The sequence below is a fragment of the Haemaphysalis longicornis genome, unplaced genomic scaffold (assembly GCF_048455015.1).
Source record: "Haemaphysalis longicornis isolate Haplotype H1 unplaced genomic scaffold, Haemaphysalis longicornis Haplotype H1 scaffold_12, whole genome shotgun sequence".
Taxonomy (NCBI): Eukaryota; Metazoa; Arthropoda; class Arachnida; order Ixodida; family Ixodidae; genus Haemaphysalis; species Haemaphysalis longicornis.
The window spans coordinates 106,601,457-106,623,982 of NW_027526225.1; the positions used below are offsets into that span (position 1 = coordinate 106,601,457).

Genomic DNA, 22,526 nt, shown 5'->3' on the forward strand with positions numbered 1-22,526 from the left:
GTCTATTAACCCGTCTATTAACCTGCGTGGTAATTAATCCGCGTCAGTTTGTTCTCCATTAACAAAAATTACGCATCAATGCTAGTAGCCGCAAGCGCATCTCCACACTTGAAACTTGCGGCGAATTTTTCATGCCAGATCCATCCATCAGCGAAATTCAATAACGCAGCTTACGGGAACGTTCCTTTTTTTGTTTTTCAGTGTCCGTTCGACAGCATCCTAACGAGGCCTTATAACGTCTGCCAAAGGAAACGACGTCTTTGCGCAGACTGAGTTCGCATAATTTCTGCTGCCCTTTTAAAGGGCCGATGAAGAGGAAATGCAACATTGTTCTAGTTAAAAAAAAACAGATTATTGATGCATCCTTCTAACAGCACTAAGACGACTGCTGTTGCAGCTGTGTCATTACTGCTACAGCTTATTTGAACTCACTCAGCTCACTTCTATTCCCGGAAGACGTTTTTTTTTATTTAAAAAGAAAACGCGAGAAATGCTGAAAACCTTTCGAATTTCGCCAGACAATGACGTGATATGGACAGGAGGGGCATAACACTGGTGAGAACAAAAAAAAAAAGAGTAGTTATCCGTATGATATTTGCACGTTAGCATTCAATAGACGTAACCAAACAGAACTACAGGCCCACTTCGTTCACCAAGTCATGGCGGTGGTTTAGGTCGGAAGCTATCAATCATATCCGTTCCTGTCTGTCCTCTTGCCGAAGATTGTGTTGTGCACTAACTGAGAGGTTGCTAACTACTAACTGAGATGTTGCAGCCCTACAGACTGACTTTGATAATATGACTCCTTGGTCTACCCTCAGGCATCAGTGGCTAAAGCGTTGCGCTGCTGAGCACGAGAACGCGGGTTCGATTTCCGTCCGCGGAGGCCGGCTTTCTTATGAAGGCGAATAGCAAAAACGCGCGTGGGTTTGAGGTTTCGGCGCACGTTAAAGATCCCAAGGTGTTCTGAATTAATCCGGAGTCTTCAACTAAGGCGCGCCTCGTCGCCTGTGAAGCGTCGGCGCGTTAAACCATAAAATAAATAAATAAATAAATAAATAAATAAATAAATAAATAAATAAATAAATAAATAAATAAATAAATGTATCAATCAATCAATGAATCAATTTATTAATCATTAATTAATGAATACCCCTTTGTCATATGATTCTTTTTCTAGCACTCCTAAATGTAAATCACTGAGAATTTCGCGCAACCGATCATTCTGTTCAAGTTATTTCCCTAACAATATTTCCTTTGACTCCGTAGTTTCATATAAGGACCTTTCGTATGCACGTATCTAATTATATTTGGTGGAAAGGGCATATAGATTATTTAGTTTCAAAATCTAACCGTATGCTTCGGTACCTGAAATGTACCTTCTGCCTTGAACCACGTTCACTTAAAAAACAATTATATTTCACTTAGGTTTGATCTACCTTGAATACGCCTGTCCTATTTGAGACCATGGTTACGTTAGATTAATTCATAGCTTGGAAAGGGCTGAGAACCGCTCAGTCCGTTTTATTCTCTTTAACTACCATCGCAATGCAAGCGTTGCTAACATGACGGCCACACTCTTTCATCGCACAGAAAGCTTTATCGACGATGTCTCTTTGACAACACTTACTATCAGAATGGGGACGCGAACGCGCGTTCACTAAAATTAATACTGAATTTTTGTATAGCAATGCGCATGTCGATTGTTTCTTATGCTCACTTTAGACGTGTTTTTGTAACGGTACATGAGTGTCTTGACTTATCCTGATTGATTTATTGATTGTAGGGTTTAACGAGCCGACGCAACGCAGGCGATGAGGCGCGCCGTAGTGGAGGGCTCCGGATAACTTTTCACCACCTGGGGATCTTTAACGTGCGCCGACTCATCCTTTTTCTGTTGTTAGTTTGTTTCTTCGTTTTTTATTTTACGTGCCCTCTACTCTACTATGTATGTAGCCTTTCCCCTGTATAACGCTTCTTGTAAGCCCTGAGGTTGAAAATAAATAAAATGAATAAATATGAATAAACAACAAAATAGAGAAATCGCCAGAGTGGGCCGAAAATTCCTCACAGCTTCATCGGTTTTCTTCAATAACTCGATGATTTGTTTGAAGTTTGCGAGAAAATTCGCCTCATCGCTGTAGGAACAAAGCAGCCTTTTTAATGTACTACATTTTTATTTTGTCTTCATGGCCTCTTAACTAAAGGGTTTGTAGGGAGCATTTATGTTCGCGTTGAACAGAAGAGGCGAAAGGGAGGGGCCCTGGGGACTACACAGCGTTGGCAACATTCCGCGGAGGCCTATTTGCGTTCCACGCCACACTTGACAGGGCCCATTTCCTGCAGGACGACGGCCCGGGTGACAAGGCTTGTAAGTGGACCTCACGTGTGACGACTCGTAGGAAGAAGGAGGGGGGAGATGTTTGCGCAGAGGAGACGGGCGAGATGCTGTCAATCCTGCGCCAACCGGCTGTGTATAGGGTTGACGGCTAATCCTCCGATATCAGGGGGTGCTTTGACCCGGCGGGGTGGATCCGCAGCGTCTTCGGTGTCGTCCCTCGGATTACAGGGCTGCTCCGAGAGCCGCGGCGGATGCCGAAGTGTACTTAGAAGGGCGTGAAATGATTGGAGTTCCGGCGGTCGTCAAGTTGCAGGGGTTAACCGATCCTTTCTGGTTAAGCTCTGCGGGCGTGGTGCGCCCCAAGCGCCTCAGATAACCTCCGCGGCTGTATCCGTATAATAGCCTGTGCGGCTGCGTGGCCCGTGCTTTCTTTTCGACGTGTTTACGTCACATCTCCGCAGCAGTGAGCCTAAATGCCTCTTCCGCTGGCTCGCGTTTCCTTCTTTTATTTTGTTGCTTCTGTTGTCAGGTAGGCGGTCTTTCATGCACTTTTAGGTGCGAATCACCTGAGGACCTCGCTTTGTCCGTGCCTTTATCGTCTGTGTACACTGTGTTATAAACCGAATATGTGTACGTCAGCCCACCTAAAAGGTTGTAGGATTGGATTGAATTGGATTGTATTGAATTGAAATGGATTGAACTGGATTGGATTGAATTATGATTTGATTGGATTGAATTGAAATGGATCGGATTGGATTGAATTGAATTGATTTGTAACGGTTTGGATTGGATTGGAATTGTATATACTGTACACACGCGTTGCCACTCATTTACATGCGCGAGCGGGCAATGCCACGGGTGATTTACGGTAAGAACGATCCCCAGTGCTTCGCCCACTCGTCATGATTCACTTCGTGGAGATGCGTGAATTTTTCCTTGTGAGCTTTTTTTTTTAACTGGACAGGAAATTTGAGTTTTCTTACGTCTTTGTATTTCCTTTTGATTGGGTTCGTTCTGCGGGAACGGACGCCTTCTACGTCCGACCTTAAGTGTTTGCCTCCTTTTACGATGCTCATAAAACGAGCCGGTGAGGAGGCTCGTCGTCGTGGAGGTAGCGACTCGCCGCAGGGGCGATTGGCTTCCTTATCCATTGCGCCTATTAAGCGGCTGACCAAATGCGCCCAGGTCGCCGCTGCCCAGGTGACCTCGGTACGTCCGTCGCCTCCCCCTTCGGACGCCAAATGCCAGCGGGTCGCAGTTGAAGCGTCTGCGTTCGCGGCGGTGACCCGACGCTACTTCCGGATGGATGGGGGTCGCTGAAGATTAAATCGCGACGAGCCCGTCGATTTGCCGGCGACTTTGTAATGGCCGCCGATAACTCGAAGCTATATTTACGCATGGACTCGGCTGAGTTCGTGACCAAGTCCGGAAAGACGAGGACGAGTGATCCGAAGACGCTGTATATCGTCGATAACTTGGATTAACCCGCGGCGTGATGCGTTGTGTCCTTCGGCGTAGCGGCTGCTTTAAGGCTTGCGTCACGTGCCAGGGCACAATGGCCTCAGCAATAAATCACCGAAGAATGTTTTCTTTTTTTCTCAGATTAGTCAGGCTTTGTCGCGGTTTCCCTGGCTGATAACAGTTGGGGAACGTAGGAAAGATACCCGCATTTCAGCGTCGAGGCTTGAGATTGCGGACGATTCCGCCATGAGCTTGTTAGGATTGTTTGGTCCCACCCTCGTCAAGCAATGAAGATTTTCCGCAGTGATGGCTGTTGTTTGGTTAAGGCAGTGTTAGCTGAATGGAGGAAACAAAGATGTATCAGAACCTCCGATTAGTCTTTCATATTGTGCTTAAAAAGCCCTAACCATGCGGGTTTGTGATAAAAAAAAGTGTAAATTGCTTACAGGCTGTAGTTGTAGGCTTTCAGATCATCCAAATTTGTTTTTTCAACCTGTTCATTGAGATTGAGGTTGTCATTAGCTAGCTCACCTTATTATGCATTCAACAGTATAAAGCTTAGTTAAATGCCACCTTACAGCGTGCCTAACTGCGAAGTTCCACGGTTAACCTGAAGAACACAACAGAGTTTACTTCTGTAGCCAAAAGGCAATGAAAATCTTTTTGAAAGACCTAACAAACTCCGTGCATGGGAAATGGGCACACTAACGCAGCGTCACCTATCCTATTAAGTTTTACGTTAACCGCCACAGTCAAAACCACCCAAAAATACCCTGCATGGGACTGTAATGAGACGGGTGCGTACACAGTTGGTCGGGGCTACAGCGTACGTCATTCTGTGGAGGTGGGGATAACCTTCGTGTTTCGAGAAACACGACGCTAATGGAAGGCAGAGTGGATATTGACGTGCGTACGAACGAGAAAAAAAAAGTCAAAAGCGTGCACTTATAAAAGAAAAAAATAGCGCTAAATCTGAGAGTGCATATCAACCTCTTATCCAAGCTGTCCCGATGTAGCCACAAGCGCTGCCAGCGGAGCAAGCTCAGCTCCGGAGGCCTCGCGGCGCGAGACCCCGGCGGCGGAGGTGTCTGCCATTTCGCGCACGAGTTCCCAAAGGCAATCTCTCTAATGGCGGCTTTTGTTTTGTCTACCTACGCGGGCGCTTACCTAGGAATTCTTGGCGGCTTTCATACCCCCGAGCTTTATATTTACCTCTTGTTCGCCTTCCCCTCACGAGAATCGACGAAAGGAAAAAAAGAAGAACACGCAAAAAGAGGACAAGCTTAAGAATGAACCGTGGAGTTGGCGGTGGTATCACTAGGCCTGTCAGGGCTGCAAGGAGGTGGAATGAAAACAAATGAGTATAGAACGAAGGGGAAAGAAAGCCGAGAAGGTTCCGAACGAAGAGGCTCTCGTAGAAGCGCCGGGCGAAGTCCCTGCCGCACGGTGGGCAGCGCACACAGAAAGCGTGAAAGATGCGCTGATTCTACCCGATCTCGTGTAATGAAGGCCATTAATACACCGGACGGCGGGTATGATAGCGAAGAAAAAGAAGCGATAGGCAGAGCTGAGTGTTAGGTTGACCCGAGAAGGGAAGATATACGGGAGGAGGAGCAGCGTTACGTTGGGTACGTGAGATGGCCGGTCATGCCGTTATACCCAGAGTGCCTCGACAGCTGCCATTATTATACACGCTCCTCCCCGCGAAAGGGTCCGGCCAAAGTCACGGTCGGTCGATCGCCTATGGCAGTGACGTGCGTGGCTCCGTTCCGCTAGGATTGGAGTGCCGTCCTATGGTGTTGGCTAATCGACCAGCCAGCCTGCATGCTCCGTTTCTGTTTCCCTAATCTGCGGTGCATCCACGTCTGGGGAAGCTTTTCCCCCTTTCTGTGACGCTCCCGTATCGTCCGTTTCCATTTCTCCCGCTGACCTATAACGAAAGCTACGCTCGCTCCGCGGTTGGCGCCGTGTGGCAGACGTGCCTTGGCTACGCTCGATGATCGGGTCCAGTTCTGGTACGAACTGCAACGCTTGGGTTGCAACATCGTTCTCTGTGCAGCAGCCACCGAGCGCTGTCTATTTATGGGGTTGTGTTTCTAGAGAGCTTCCTTTTTAACACGAAAGTGTTTTATTCCGGGATGCACAAAGATTTCAGTGACGTCATATCCGTCACGGAAATGACGCCAGTACAACGAAGCAAGCGGCCTGTAAAGGGTGCACCCCTCCACACAAGGTCTTCTTGCGGGGAAGCAAGCTTTAGTACTAAAGAGTACGTTATTCGGGTTGTTCGTTTTCAAGTTTTATATTTTAACACTAAAGTGTTTTATTCCGGGATACACCAAGATTTCACTGACGTCACATCCGTCACAGAAATAACGCCAGTACACGCTTGCCGAAGTGGCCCGCCAGCAGGATGTCGCTCGCCAACACACCCACAAGACAGCCGCCGACCCGCAAATCATGCTCAGCTGCAGATTTCACTTTACATTTAACTTTATTGGTTTACCGACTCCTATGACAGAGGAATCAACCACAGTTTTTTCGCCAGTTATAGGATTACGGGGTTGAGCAGGTTAAAACGGGACCACACGAAGGAGAAGTTGATATGTATCTTTCGGATCTCGGATCCCCCACAGCTCTTCTCACTATTCGACGCACTTTGCTGGCTTTCTCGCACGATTGTCGCTTCCAATTTAGGTACGTTTCATGAACGCCCATTCTACTGTTTTTTCCTGGTGCAGTATTTTAGTGTAAGCACACGAGCAAGGATTCCTTGGCGATTTGGCGTTGCATTTCATAAAAAAATAATAGGACAGGCGGACAAGGACAAAGTAGTGCTCCGTCGTGTTTCTGTTTTCTGGTCCTTGTCTGGATGCGCTATCAGTTTTTCTGCAATTTCATGTACAAGCTTGGTAGTGCAACCTAACAAGTGTAACAGCTATATTTCGGCACCCAAAGTATGAACATCACACTCGGGGACATTTTAGGTTACAATATGGGACACGGTATTGCCATCTATTGATGTTGTTGCTAACTCAGGCGGAACTGAAGGTGTGGTGATCTTTATACCTTTCTTACTAACAAAAAAAGCTTTTGTCTTTGGGGCAGTGTGTTATTGCTAAGCACGGCACGTGCCCGATGACGTATTTTTATGACCATCTCACTGTCTCAGAACAACGCCACTCTCTCTCGTAATGGGACACATCCCAGTCTAAAATGACAACAGGAATACCGCAGAAACCTAAAAAGAATTGCAGTCGTACGGCAAAAAACTTGGTTGTGACAACAGCAGCCCGGTACGTTGTTACGACAAACCCATCTTCTGTTACGACACACAATTCTGTCGTAACGACAAAGTTAATTTTTTAAATGCCAAACATTCTTGTAGTCACAACAGAACTGCCTGTCGCTACGACAGCCATCATGCTGTCGTGACATAGCCAGCTGCCAGAATCACGACACAAGAATACGACAAGACGACAGTACGACACGCAAAAATACGACAAACTACAGGATTTTTTCTTGTCATTTTCGACTGGCGTGAGGTTTTCATCATAATAAACCTTTTCCTCCCTCCACTCCCTTCTTCACACGCACTTACACCTCTCCGTGTCCTTTTCATTAGCGCTGATCAATCCGAAATTGACATTTGCGCCGGTGAAACCCTCAAAATTGGTGGCTTTCTCTCCCCCGGTCCGCAAATACAGCGAACGGAAATTGAAAAAACCGAGTTTCAACACAAATTACAATTAGGCTCAGCGAAAAAAGGTCCCGCCAACTCTGACTTTGTAGCAGTAAGTCAGTCAGTAAACTTTATTGTTGTGGAAGGTGGAGGAGGAAAAGGAGGGCTAAAGAAGTTAGTTGAGCCCTCCTCTTAGGACACAAAGCTTCGGAGCAAAAGAAAAAGTAAACTAGGAAGAGCGCCTTGAAGCGTTGAACAACCAATCAAAGATTGTACATCCGGAGTGTACGCAGCTGAAAAAAAAAAAGCAATGAAAGCGGCCACCTTTAAGAAAACTGACAGAGGAAATAAAGGGCAATGATCGATTAGGCTTTTTTATTCAACCTTTCCTTTGCCTTGAATCTAGATTGCTTCTGGCTAGTCTGACCGGATTACCTAATTATGCATGGTTCATTGTCTGAAGTCGTTTTTAAAAAAAATGTGATGTGCCAGAAGGGGAATTCACCTTTCGTGCGCACGGTGACCTGACGACGGTCGCGGCAAAAATCTTCCAAAAAAGCGCGGATGCAGGTCGCTACAAATTGTGGCTGCAGGCGTTCGGTAATCGGCAGCTTCCTCTATAGGTCGCGAAGAAAATACGATCTTGGGTGCCCGGCTATAATTACGAGACATAGGCGTGGTGTTTTTCAGTGTCGGGGCGCGCGATCTGCCACTGGCAAGGAAATCGCCTCTCGAGGTGCAGTTTAGTCCCCGCGTATCGTTAACGGCGACCGCAACGCCACTAATTTTCTTTTTCAGGCATCGTCCTCAAAGGACTGTTAGGGCGAAATTAACGGCTTCCGTACGTGTTCCGCATCTCCTTCCAGTCGAAATATTATGTAGCAATGTCGAAATTGCCAATCTCGGCGCCCCGTTTATAGTTCGATCAGCAGCTTTTGCCAGCGGCGCTCATATTTTGCAACTGCCTTTTGGACGCACAACTTTTCTCTTTCCTTTCGCGCGCTTTTTTCTCTTGAAATTTCAGTCGAAACACGCTGCGTTCTTTCCTTTCCCCCATTTCAGTCGCGGCGGCCTCGTTGATATTTACGAGGAAGTCGCGCGGTCGTGCTAAATATGACGAAAAGGCGCAGCCCAGCGCGCATTACCCTGCGATGCTAAACACGGAGGGGGGGGGGGGGGGGGGGGGATTGGTCAAAATAGAAACACGGCTACGTGCCGAAAATGAAGAAACGCTTGTGAAGAGGCACGCTTCATCCGCGCGTGCCGTAGTATAAAGGTCAAACGAGGAAGGTCACGGTCGGCCATTCACATCCGTACCCCGTGCAACGTCTCGCGCCGCGCCCACGTTGTAGAGACGTGGCTTCCGCAGAGCCACACACTCTGTCCAGGAAACATAACCCGGTAGACATAAATCCATAGCCGCGTTGCCAGGCGGTCCATTCTAGCGCGCGTATAACTTCCAGTTGAAACGGATCGGGGTGGGCCGTCGGAGCCAGGGAGCGTTTACCCGGGGAAATTAGTGTGGCGTCGTTGTTGCGTGCAGTGATTATCGTTCCAAAAACCACGGTACCGACTTTTACGTCCAATACCAGATGCAGTGGTTGTTGGGGGGAATAGGCATTCGGGCGCTGGGCATATGGAAGCGAAAACGCCCGTGTGTCGAGATTTCAGCGCACATTAAACACCCCCGGCTGTCAAAATTAACCCGGAGCCTTCCATACGGGGCGCCTCTATCCAAGGTGTAACACCACTGCGTAAAACACTCAGAATTTAAAAAAAAATTCTTGGCAAGGGGGAAGTCGATATAGAAGCCGGAATTTCTGCTGGATGCAAAATAGAACAACGCACGTTTGATACAACAATTGGTGCGTGGTTAAAGAACGAAAGAAAAAAATGGACATGATGTCTTAACTGATACCGTAACTACGGTGCGCCATTTGAACAGATGCTGATTCGGCGCGTTGAGCCTCATTGTCCCTTTTTGTTTTGTTGCCTCCAACTTGGTGTGCGAAGTCTAAGTGAAGAAGTCCGGGGTGTTTGCTTCTTGTTTAGCACGTGTACTATCAAAACTGAAACGTGCCGGTTCAAAAAGGCTACCGGAAGTGCCAATAGAAGGTATAAAACATGTTCTTCTAACGACGAATACAGTGGTCCGACAAGAACGCTCAAAGTTTATTCGTGCGTAAGAGCCAAGAAGACGGTGTAACGCGAACTAAACATAGAGGACACGAAATCGCCAACCGACACGCCGAACAAGCGAGCGACATTAAAAGGTCGGACTCGACGGGCGATAGGGGCGCGAGGGCATTAGGACCTGTGCTCCTGCATTGGCATTACTGCATCGGCATTCGCCAGCGCTTGTAGCTCCGCGCTGCACCCAACTTCCGGCAGGGAGCATAAGTGCCTCCGTTGGAAAAGCACCTAATCTACCCGTGTTACGCCTATTATATCGGCGCATTCGTCTCGTAAATTAAACGAGAGATGGCCTCGCCGCCGGATATGTACGGTTGTAAGGGGTCGGGCGCAAGGTATATCGCATTCTTTCCGCACGGCGAGGGGGGAGTCGGCGGCAATCTCCGCGCGGCATGATGCGATTTATGTTTACCCGCCCCGCATTACAACAGGGAGATGCGGCGCGCGCGATAAAACAACCCTCTGTTGAGTTTGCCTGGCTCGTTCCGGGGCCTGAATGTCGATTCGCCGCGTTCAGTTGACTGCCGCAACGCCTCTCACATGGCGAGAAGGCCTCCGCACTGAACTTGTATTGTCAGGGGAATGTTAGGCTTTCGAATCTCGATTAAAGATTAACGTAAATGAAACGGCCATTACGGGGGAGACTAACGCAGCCAATAATGTTTAGGGAAAGAAAGCATCAACTACCCCCCTCCCCTCTCTTACGTATATGGTGTTGCCTTGTTTAGGCGGATTGTTTGTCTGGTGTGCCTACTCCGTTCTGAGCAAGCTGAGCGTAGAAATACGCATGCATGCGTGCGGAACGATATTTGCAATGACACGAAGTCTGTTAAGTTGTGCGCAACTTAACAGTAGCCAGGTATGTCCTGCGTGGAAGTTACCATAAAATTACCATAAGTAGCCAGGTTACCATAAGGACATACCTGGCTACTAGAAGTACGTATTCGTTTAATTGGTTGCGTTGCTGGCGCGTGTGCCCCTAGGACTTCAGTGAACTTGTGAACTGCTCTGAAATCCCCCACGCCGCGGGTCATTGGTATTTTCAGAAATGAATGTGTCACCGGCGGCCTCCGTTCTGTGTGTGTTGCTCTTGCTAGCCTGCTTACTTTGTTCTTCGTGTGTTGAGACGTTCGCTGCACCATTCGTTTATTCCTGTAATTCGCACGTGAAGTGTCTGTTTTTCACCAGCTGCCCACCCTGTCTTTTTTCAATGGAATGAAGTTGGTTATTGCTTTGCCTTTTAGAAAATAATTTGTCGCCCGCGGTACCGCATCTCCTGTTACTATGAAACGTTGCTTTTTTGTTCTTTTCTTTCTTTTGTTTGCTGTGGAGAGATTGTGAGGAGCACAACGTCACGAAAATTTGTACGCTCATGTTTAGTGCCCTCCCTTTCCCTGTTCCCTCGCCCCAACCCGCCAACTTATGTCCTTATGTTCCCGCCAACACCTTCGGCACCTATGTAAGTCTGGGTTATTCTAGGTGGTATGTTATGCAGATGAAGACTGGTCCTCCAGTCAAAACGTCAGTAAACCACTGTTATTGCTTTTTAATCGTGAGTAAACCATTTTCTCAAATATTTCTTCTGGCTCCTCGAGAAGTTTCTTCTACTGCTTATATATGTATATATGTATGTACATATATATACACACACACATATATATATATATATATATATATATATATATATATATATATATATATATATATATATATATATATATATATATATCAGGGTGTCGAACCGGAACCGAACCGAACCGTAAACCGGAACTGAACCGATATTTTTGCCGGAACTGAACCCGAACCCGAACCGTTATTTTTTGAGCGCGCTGAACCCGAACCGGAACTGAACCGAAAAAAGAAATAACGGTTACCGGTTCATGCCGAAACGGTTCGACCCTCTGTTGTTGATATTGCACAGTCAATGCAATTTAGGCCTTTCTTTCTTTCACGTACCATCAACTTCGTACTTGCTCGGGTATTTTCCCCTCCCGACAATTGAACACTATCACGCTCTATGTAACAACAGGGGAAATGAATTAGCACCATTGTAGCAATGGTCTGTTGCTGCTGGAGGCGCGAGCGTAGTGCAAGCTGACCAAACGAAATGTCATTCTCGGCAGCTTGCAGGGGATATAAAATGACTTTGCCCTTCCCTAGTTGCGACTTCATTGGAGCAATCAGGCTGCAGGAGTGCTCCACTGCGCAACAGCGAAAGCTCACACTCGATGTGTGCAAACTTTTTGCATTTCATAATTTGTTTAAAAGGTCCGACACCTGCAAATTATTAATACTTGACAAGTGTGACCGCAGGAGCTGCTCAGTGGCTAAGCCGTTTGCTAAGCCGTTTGCCCAACTCGCTACATTGCTTCTACTGCGACTCGTTCCGGAGGGGAGTACTTCTGTGGACGAATTAAAGAGCGTCTACCCAAAAAGTCCCATCTCATGCTCCGCGTGACAAATTTCCCTTTCATTTTGTAACCGCATTATCTGTTATAAGATTCCGCAATGTAGCACACGGAACGATGGTAGGGGTTCAGGCGGTACGATGAATTACTGATTGTAATGCACACTTTCGGTATCGCAAAAGGAATTGCAGTGGTCAGAGCAATAATGCAGTGACTGAGCGTTAACTAAAGCTTACTTTTAACAAAAGTGTGGCTAACACATTCGATAAGGTGACAGCTAACAAATTATTCAGGGTAGTATTTATGTGCCTGTTGTAGGATTTTTCTGTTTTGTTACAAATATAAAAAATGTGCGCCATTGGTATTAAGCGCTGGTATTTGAACGCGCCAGTACGCAGGAATAAATTTAAGGCTTCAAGGTTAGCGTGATGGGTGATTGCATAGCGACGATTGCGATTTCAACAAAAAAGGAAAGGACAGAAAACATATCCCACCGTCATATGTCTTGGCGGTGGCTTTATGAATAGTCGCTGGGACAACATAATGTCTGAGCGAGAAAGAAGGTGGTAAATTGTCGCTTTTCTAATATCTCGTGATTGTTTAAAGTTTGCTTTGCAATCGCGCCACTGCCCTTGGGGAACAGCAGAATTTTGAATTTTTGTTTGTGTTTTGACTTGACGGTCGTTTTAAACTAGTAAATGTTTTTTTCTAATTTCAGTGATAATTCAACTCGTCGAACCGGTTCGCGAACCGGTTCAAGCTCCCGAACCGGTTCGTGAACCGGTTCGGTGCGTGATTTTGTCGAACCGGAACTGATCCGGAACGAAATTATTTCACCCGAACCCGAACCGTAACCGAACCGGTATTTTTTTCGGTTCGACACCCTGATATATATATATATATATATATATATATATATATATATATATATATATATATATATATATATATATATATATATATATATATATATATATATATAGGTTAGTAGAGACAGAGACACACGAGAAAGACGTAGAAAATAGAAATAAGTTTACTGACGTTTCAGGAAGAGGACTTCCTTTCTTCAGTTTTCAGGGTACTCTGAAGAAAGGGAGTCCTCTCCTTGAAACGTCAGTAAACTTTTATTTTTATGTTTAATGTCCTGTTCGTGTGCCTTTGTCTCTACTAACCTTATATATATATATATATATATATATATATATATATATATATATATATATATATATATTGCCTATAATATAATCCAGTGGGGCACTGAAGCGCCATAGGTGCTTAGCATTCCCGCCATTGTGGCGTGGATGCCCCATAGATCTAGACAAATTGATCAGCGTCAATGAGTTGCGAATCTCTGGTCTTTAAAGGGACAAAAGGTAAATTGGCAGACCAAGACCTTATACTTTTGTCCCTTGCGAAGTCTTGCTCGACGCAGGGGCCGATAATTGATGACTGATGGCTTGTAAATAGAATTACGAATGGAGTAATATCGGTAAACATCCCTGGTTGGTGTTGCTTCCACAGTGCGGGTAACACAGCAGTGCAAACGACTTCTGTAAGTTTACCCTAAAAAATAAAAAAAGACAAACAAGGCTTGTGAATCTAACCGAGAAACCCGCTTCGTCTCATCTACAAAAGGTTCAGCTCCAAGGTAACGAACCTAACTTCATTTCATTTTTCTTATTCCTACAGTTATGTTAGAAAAAAGAGAAGATATTGGAAGACAACTGAATTCGGCGAATTTTCGGTAGCGCGGGAGGGAATCAAAACACTGAGACACGAAAGCACAGATTACTTCTTTTGTCCGCGTTTTAGGTCCCGTTCTTGTGAGTCCAGATCTCTGAAAGAAAACAAAATGTTGAAAAGGGAGGAGAATGCAGTTCCTTTTTTCCCGGCTTCAATGAAAAAAAAAAAAGAAATAAGCTGTCCGACCGAAATCGGATGTCGCCACCGAACAAGCGACTGGACTCGAAGTCCGTCGCCGAGTGTGTAGTTAAATGAAAACACGCAGACAATAAGACACATTTGTTGTTGCTTTATTTCTCTATTTCTAGCGTTCAAATTGTCTGGCGTTCAAAGTTCGAGTAAGGTATAACAGTTACAGGGAGCAAGGCCTTTGGTCTATATAGTACTTTGTCCAACTATGACGGCGGTGTTTACGATGGAGACTTCGGGAAAAAAAAGCACGATAGCCCCTTTCTGAACTGGAGTGGAAATGCGAAAGCTGCGTCTTCTATTTACGCACTTGTTGTTCGGCTGCTCTTTGTTTCGCGAATAGTGCGAGGAAAAGCATCAAGGCTGAGCACGAAGTGAAGACTGATGGACCCGCCTTTCGCGAGGAAAGCTCGGCTTCCTGCGGCGTGTTCTATGCTGAGGGTCGTCTATCTTTTTTGTTTGTATGGAGTCTATAAAATTACCTTTTTTGTGATTTTTTAGCTTTCAGCGCCAATACCGTATCTTAAAACACCGCCTTCGCTGGGTTCTGCCTTCCTTCCTTTCTTTCCTTGTTTCTGTCTCTGTTTCTTTGTTTCTTTCTTTGTTTCTTTCTTTGTCTGTTTGTTTCTTTCTTTGCTTCTTTGTTTTTTCTTTGCTTCTTTTTTTCTTATTTTTCTCTTCCTTCCTTCATTCCTTCCTTCTTTCCTTCCTTCTGCATCCTTCATTCCTTCTTACTTCCTTTCGTCCTTCCTTCCTTCCTTCCTTCCTTCCTTCCTTCAATCTCCCTTTCTTTCTTCTTTCCTTCCTTCTGCATCCTTCCTTCCTGCCTTCCTTCCTTCCTTCCATCTTCCTTTCGTTCTTCTTTCCTTCATTCTGCATCCTTCCTTCGTTCTTACTTTCTTTCGTCCTTCCTTCCTTCCTTCCTTCCTTCCTTCCTACCTTCCATCTTCCTTCCTTCCTTCCTTCCTTTTTGCCATCTTCGTTTCTTTTTTCATCTTCCTCTCTCTCTCTCTCTCTCTCTCTCTCTCTCTCTCTCTCTCTCTCTCTCTCTCTCTCTCTCTCTCTCTCTCTCTCTCTCTCTCTCTCTCTCTCTCTCTCTCTCTCTCTCTCTCTCTCTCTCTCTCTTTTCTTCGTCATGTTTTTCATTCGTTTGTACACAAGGTAACGTTTTGTACGCGTGCTTCAATTTTTCTCGTTTCTTTGTTTTTATTTTCACGTGGCGAGCTGCCGCGTCTAGATAATGAGGCGACGTCCCGGCCATACTGCATGCATATAGATGGAAAGTAGGCCTGCTTCTGAGCCTCTTTATTTTTTATGCTTCCTGGCTGCGTAGACTGCACCTGCGTCACCCGGAAGTGTACCGTTCCGCTTTTCCTTTATCTTGCGTAAGTGCCCACGGAGTTACGCCGCTCCAAAGAGCAGCGAAAACAATAACAAACATAGCAAGCAGGTGAGGTGACTCTCTACGCTGCCCAGGTAACCATGGTGCGTTAGCTCCTTTCGTCCTTTGTTTACGAGCGAGTCGTTGGCTGGAGTCTTTCGGCCATTGTTGTTTACCAAGAAACTTTGCGAGGCAGCGAGGAACGGGAGACCAATCAGAAATTTGCTGCTTCCCATCTTGTGCTCGAAATTTTGGCTGAGTGTTAATGAACGCGCGCTTATACGACAGCTGAATTCCTCATTCCTCTTTTTCTCACGTGTATTGATTGGTTCAGGGTTGCTCGCATTACTTGTCTGCTGCGGGCGTAGCCAAGCCTGCAACTATTATTTTCGACGTGGTATAACGGAAGAATAAACTAACGACAGTGGTGCGTTTGAAATGGCACAACTACCAGCTTAAATCTGAGTCGTATTTAAGACCATGAGTCCCAACAAGAAGCGGGTACCAAACCCCGCTGTTGTGGGTTCTGTAGTTGGTTGAGAAAGGAGTCCACTTGTACACAGGTTTTGCCGCCACTCGTGCAACGAGCCGTAAGGTATTGAAAAGAAGATTGGAACCGTGGAGTCGGAAGTTTTATTTTAAGCAAACGCAAGTACGTAGATAAAATGACAGAAAAGGTCAATGTTCCCGGTTTTTTTTTTTTGTTCCACCGCAAAACTTTGAGCGGCTCAGATATGGAGGCCACGGCCTAGAAAGCATTCAGCCAATATCGACGGATTAATGTAACTACTTAGTAAACATGCCTCACCCCCACACGTATATGCGTTTCATAGTCAGTACAGGCAGCCGTCAGCTGAACTTGCTTATGGGGGTTATATCACAGCATAAACCACCCCAGCTGAAATAAATAACAGCCAAAACGGACTTGCAATGGTTGAAAAACCACGGCGTAGAAGAAGCAGTAGCTGAAACTGACTAAAAGGCAACAAAAATACTCGAAACCCCATTTTATAATGAACAAATAAGTCATAAACAGATTATATGGGTGATAACAAATGTTAATATTCGAATATGACAAACCCCAGAAAATGAAAAAAAAAAAGCGGTAACGGGATTTGAAATCGGGTTAGGATATTCGCTTTGCAGGAGCGGACATACTACACTACGAGACCAAGCGGTTCTGTGCGATTAAATTCAGGGCCACATGCACGTGGACAAAGCTTCCAACATGCCCCTAGACGGCGCCACTTGTCACTTGCCTGTGATGACTACGAAACGCCTATACGCCACCCCCACGGGTGCACCCACTGGCGAGAACTGAAGGCGGAAGTACTTGCATGGAGCGCGAGGTTGTTCATCACCGCCGCCATCTTGCGTAGCGTGACATCTGACGTCACATATAAAGAAAATGGGTCTTTTTTTTTGCTATCACACCCAGCTGCCGAAACGTATTCAAGTCAGTGGAGCGGAACGATGCACATTTTTGTTTACAGGAAAACAAAACCCGGCTCGTGTCATGTACAGGACCGTTTAACGACAAGGAAGAAAGAACAGAGCGTGGCTCTGTGAGTAATATCAGAGCGGCGGATGAAAGAGAGAAAGGCTGGTGTCAACAACGCTCGGCGTCTGTCATGGCGCTGTCTTGTGTTTCGGCAATAACGCGGAAACATTTCTCTTCTGGCGAAGACGTCGCGGCTGGGATAAACGGGGGGCTTAGAGCCGCTTCCTCGGGAGCGACAGCGCCGCCAAGCTGTCGGCTCTCTAAGCGTCCCCGCTGTGTATGGGTTTGTGTTGTGCCCGTGCCGTTCAGGCGAGTGCCTTGGTACGATCGTCGGCTCGTCGAGACGACGTCTCTTGCAAGGCGTGCTGCATTTGCTCCTACCAAGGGAACAGGACAAAAGACTGCGAAGACTGCAGTGCCAATGCTGGTAAGACTACGAAGAGAACCTTGAAACACAGCAGAAGAAACGGGTAGACGACGTTGAGCTGGTAATTGGGGGCGACGATAATTGACGAAGATGGAGGAGGCAGAGGTTGCTTGGCCTGTTTCGCTCTCGCCATTTGAAGGATGCGAAGGGAGGCCTGTAACGGTCTGCTGCCAAGAGTTCTGCTGAAAGCGATATTTTAACACGAAAGTGTTTTATTCCCGGATACACATATTTCACCGACGTCATATCCGTCACGGAATTGACGTCACTACAACAGAGCAAGCGGCCTGTAAAGGTTGCATCCCTGCACACAGGGTCTTTTTGCGGGGAAGCAACCTTTAGAACTAAAGAGTACGTTATACTTGGGGTTGTTCGTTTTCGGGTTTTGTATTTTAACACGAACGTGTTGTATGCCGGTATACACCGAGATTTCACTGAAGTCATACCCGTCACGGAAATGCCACGAGTGCACCTTTGCTGAAGCGACCCGCCAGCAGAACGTCGCTCACCAAGCACACCCACAAGACAGCCGCCGACCGGCAAATCATGCTCAGCTTCAGATTTCGCTGCACATTTCACTTTCGTATTTTACCGATTCCTACGACAGAGAAATCAACCAAAGTTTTTCGCCTTCTTTTTCAACCTATTCCAGCAATTTTCGTTCGTGTTTTTCTTTTGATTTGTCGTTGTTGTCTTTGTTGTGCGCTGTTATAGATTGTACGTAAGGATTGTTAGCGCTCGAGAAATTTTGCCGCTTGAAGGAACCCGTAGTCAGCTTCCGACAGAATGGATCGGGGGATGCGAGTCAGGTCGGTGCAAAACTACAAAAGAACGCCCCAATGAATCGCAGCAAATCCAGCCGCTTTGGTAGGAAGCAGAGCGCATACGCTGCCGCGGAGCGGAGCCCCTTTTCTGCTTATCGAATTGAGCGCGAATACCCCTTGCGGGAGCTCCACCGACAAAACCTGAATTTGTGTTCATTGCGCAACGGTTTCCCGTGCCCTTTGGCTGCGCCTATAGGCGCAGCTCTTGTATACGACATGCTTCTGTGATTTAGAAACCCTCCGTGCCGAATTTGTTGCGCCCGAATGTATTTTTTGTTCCTCCCCCAGCCTCGTGTTCTCGTTTCTCCCGCGGCGATACTGTGTTTGGTTTTATTATTCTGTTCCAGTGAACCCTGAAACCGTCGGAATATCACTTCGCGGGAGCACCTTAGGCACTCTCCTTGAAATTCCGAAGGAAATAAAAACAGTTATTTCGCTTCTTTATACCTCGCTATTTTTATCGATCCCTTTCTGGTTCGCTGTAGTTGCCCCTCCCGGCAAGTCGCGTTCCATGACAAACGCTCCTCACGGTTCGTTATTCACCGGCCGTTTCCTGTCGTCTTCGAAGAACGTCGCGAATAAGAGTTGGTATCAAACGACGCTATTTCTCTCCGCAACGTTTTTTCTTTTCCCTTTTGAATTTTTCCGTACAATTTAAGCTTTGAATTTGCCGCGCTTCGTTCTCCTAGAGGGAGTGCTATATCGTGTTCATTTTCGTTTTTCCTTTTTTTTTCCACCGATTTCCCATGTTTTTCTTTGTGTTCATTAAGATTCACCAAGCACCGGTATTGCCACTGAACGGTCCCTCAGCCATTTGATGTAACATACGTCTTGAGATCAAAACAGCCACGAAGCTATTACCTATTTTTCGCGATTCAGCAGAGGACGAGCTTAAGGTACGTTGGTTGCCGATATGTACGCTGTTTTTTTTTTCTTGCTTTTGGAACACATGAAAGCAGTTTTTTTCTTTTTCTAAATAGTAGAATTAGCAGAATGTGACTTCAGGAATGAGGTGTAAATGAAAATAAACCCCGCCCAACCTGCGCAGCTGACGTGGTTGGGGAATCACCTATGGTTCATGTTCTTACTGAGCCAGCTGCTGTATGCGAACGGAAAGTTCGGACAGCCGCACCGCTTAGGCTTAGCAGCCAGGGCGAATGTCCATACTTCTTGTTAGCTTAGCTATCATGCTTAGCAGGCGCCGGCGTCACATTTTTGGCAGGTAGCGCAAAGAGGTGTTCCTTTAGTTGTTCAGAGAGTCTTGCCACAGCCACTTCGGCCCGCATACTCCATAGCACACTTTTAAGTGCAGAGCACTTTAGGCGCTCGCCTTGTCGTCGTAGATGGCCCGCTGGACCCAAGTAGAGCAACATGGTGTTCCGTTGCAGCGCTGTCGTCGCGGTGTACCCCAGAGGTTACGAAAGCCAAGCGGTTTATATAGTCATAAGCGTTCGAAACTCGTGAACAGCCGGCGCTTGTCATACATTTCCCCGATGTTTAACGCAAAGAAAACTGTAGGTACATTTGAGGCAAAATGTACGTAATTTACCGGCAGCGCCCGCGTTCCTTTAGGTAGGAACGCTCGTTGGGTTGGTTTTTAGGATAGTAAGCGAAAAAAAGTGGCCGTGCAACGCCGCCACGGGCGGAAGGAAAAGCAAGTACAAAAATAACAGAACTCCCGCTGGCACAGTTTCAGGCAGAGGGCGCGCGAGCACTGCGAAGGCGGGAAATTTGAATTGCATCGGGTGGTAGCAGTGAGCGGATAACGGCGCTACAGGCCATTATGGCGAATCACTGCTCCGCACTTCCGACAGCTTCCACATTGAGTGGAACGGTTTTGTTTCTTTTTCCGCCCTGTTTACTTGTTAGGGTAAGAAGCGGACATACAAGGGGTACGACGCACGTGTGGGTTTGAGTAGGGAAAGTTAACAGGGGCATAGTACTGCGGTGGAAAAATCGGTAAAATCGACTGAACAGTGGGTAGCGTGGTGTGTTTATTTATTTTTATTTATTGTACCCCTCAGGGCCAAAGGCATTACAGAGTTACATTACAGAGTTACAGAGTTACAAAGGTATTACACATCGATGAGTGAGCCAGTACCAAGTGAACCTTGGTGTCAGCGTGGTGTTGAGATGAAGATATGTGGTGTTTGGCGTAGTTCAAGTGATTTGAGACCTCCGTTCAGCTGCTGCAGGGCCACCGTGGTATGAGCATGGATGACTAAGTGCTGGAGATCAGGGTATAGGGTTTACCCCTTTCTTTTGTTGTAAAGGTCAGGCATATAGCGGTAGAGGTCTACCTGAAGTGTGCTTCACATAAAGACATTCTTGATTGTAATAATTTGAAGGGTAAGGAGAGTCGCACAATCCACTTCGTCCTCCTGCCTCCTCCTGTTTGACAAAATTCTTCTTCTTCTTCTTCTTCTTCTTCTTCTTCTTCTGCTTCTTCTTCTTCTTCTTAAACATCATCATCATTACCATCATCATATCACTTGTCTTTCAGCGACGTGATAACACCGCACATACCGCAACGTGCGCAGTGATGCGTAGAACAACGTGGATTATTTAGTGGATGTGGTAGCAACATTTTCGGCCCCCGTCTACCAAGACATGTTTTTCGAGATGAACAACTTTTACTTGTCGTTCTGCAAAAAAAGGAGGCAGCCTTAATAACGTCGACAAGAACAGGACGACACAACCAAGGCGGTCGCAGTTTATCCATTCTTGCCTCCATCTTTCCGTGCTGTTTTGGTATTCACGTGTTGTGAACCAACTCGCTGAACAAAGTACCGCCGCCGCTTTCATTGTTATTTTTTTTTTCATCGCGGCAGAGAACAAGCACAGACCGGCGACTGACGAAAAGCGGACGGGCGTCTCATCTTCCGGTCGTCCCCATTTCTGCCGCTTAGCCGAAATTGTTGGGAGCAAACTCTTCCGCCCGACTTCCCGTTTTCGGTTCTTTCCGGACTTGGCAATCTCGGTTTACATGGATATGAACACCCGCAATAGTAATATAGGACACGGACACAAACCTGATATGAGAAATACAACGCGACATATTGTTGACAGCCCTTGGCGAAAGCAGGAAACTCGTGTATAACTTTTCTCTTCGAAGTGCGCGCTCCACGACAAAGATAGTCTTGATGTCAGCGTGGCAATAGTGCCATTCAAAAGAAGAAAAAACTGCGCACCGAAGGCAAGACCACTGCAAATAAAACCTTTTGCAGTGGTCTTGCCTTTGGTGCGCAGTTTTTTCTACTCTTGAAATGCAGTGCTAACTAGCTCAACAACATGCTGTACTAAAGTAGTGCAACAAAGAAACTAAGCTGACAGGAGTTTTTTTTTTGTTTTTTCGGGCGTGCTTTCGAATTTCGCAAGACATTTAGACTTATTTTACGACGATAAAGGCACCCTACCACACTTTCGATACACTCTTTCACTCTTTCCTTCGCGTCTGGAAGCACTGCGAAAGCTACTGTTATCGCCAGCACGGAGCGGCACTGCGTGATTTGCTCGTCGCACCAGATACCCATTTAAGTTCCGGCTTTATTTTTGAAACGTTATTTTTAAAGTATCTATCGAAAAGCGTTCATTGCTGCAACTGAAGGAAAACCGGCCAACAGCCGCTACATGGCCTCAGTGACGTAATTCGGGCCGTCGAAGAAAGGCAAGACCGGGAAAGAGAGAAAGATCTTTCGAGCGAGCTTCCAAGTTATCTGATGGGCATAGAGCCGTAATTTCTGGCTGAGATACTTTGCGACCCCCTAATCTAAGTACTCGGTGTGTTTAGTGACGACGTTATGGAAGTATTCAAGATTTAAAAAAAAAGTTGAAAAAAGTGTTGCAGGGTCCCTTTAAAGTATAGTGACACCTTTCCTGAACGTTCGAAAATACCACGATCTCCTCACGGCCCCCGTAAATCGCCCCGTAGAAGTGAACGTCTCTAAATGTGTGAATGGAACTACATAGTAACCACTGGCAGGAAAATAAACGCGCCCTAAGCACTTTTGTATCAATTCTTGCTTTAGTTGTTGCGTTGTTATTCTTTCCTTCCATCTCTAATTACGTACTGCGAGCACGTAACACCAACGAAATTATTCGTGCGCCTTTCATTAGTGCGTCTACTTTTAAGCACTGTGGGCCATGATAATCCCATACAGGCTCGAGGCTTGAGCTCGCCGCAGTTTCTCTTTGGGTCGCTTACAGTTACGTGTTCAAAGTAACGTAACTGTGGCCCACGCGAACTAGCTTTTCAACATTTGTCTCGTTGTTTATGTGTTCAGCAGAATCCAGCGGTGTGCGGGCGCGAGGTTGCGTTATGGCGGTGACACATTACCGCGGAGTTCGGAGCAAGCAGGTTGACGGAAATCAGAGAA

The 22,526-nt window shown here is 46.4% G+C and overlaps 1 protein-coding gene across 2 annotated transcripts in view; it reads left to right on the top strand.

Moving 5' to 3' along the window:
- The window catches only part of LOC144163203 (uncharacterized), a 251,910-nt gene that overhangs the window by 130,008 nt on the left and 99,376 nt on the right, over positions 1–22,526 (top strand). The window lies entirely within an intron of this gene.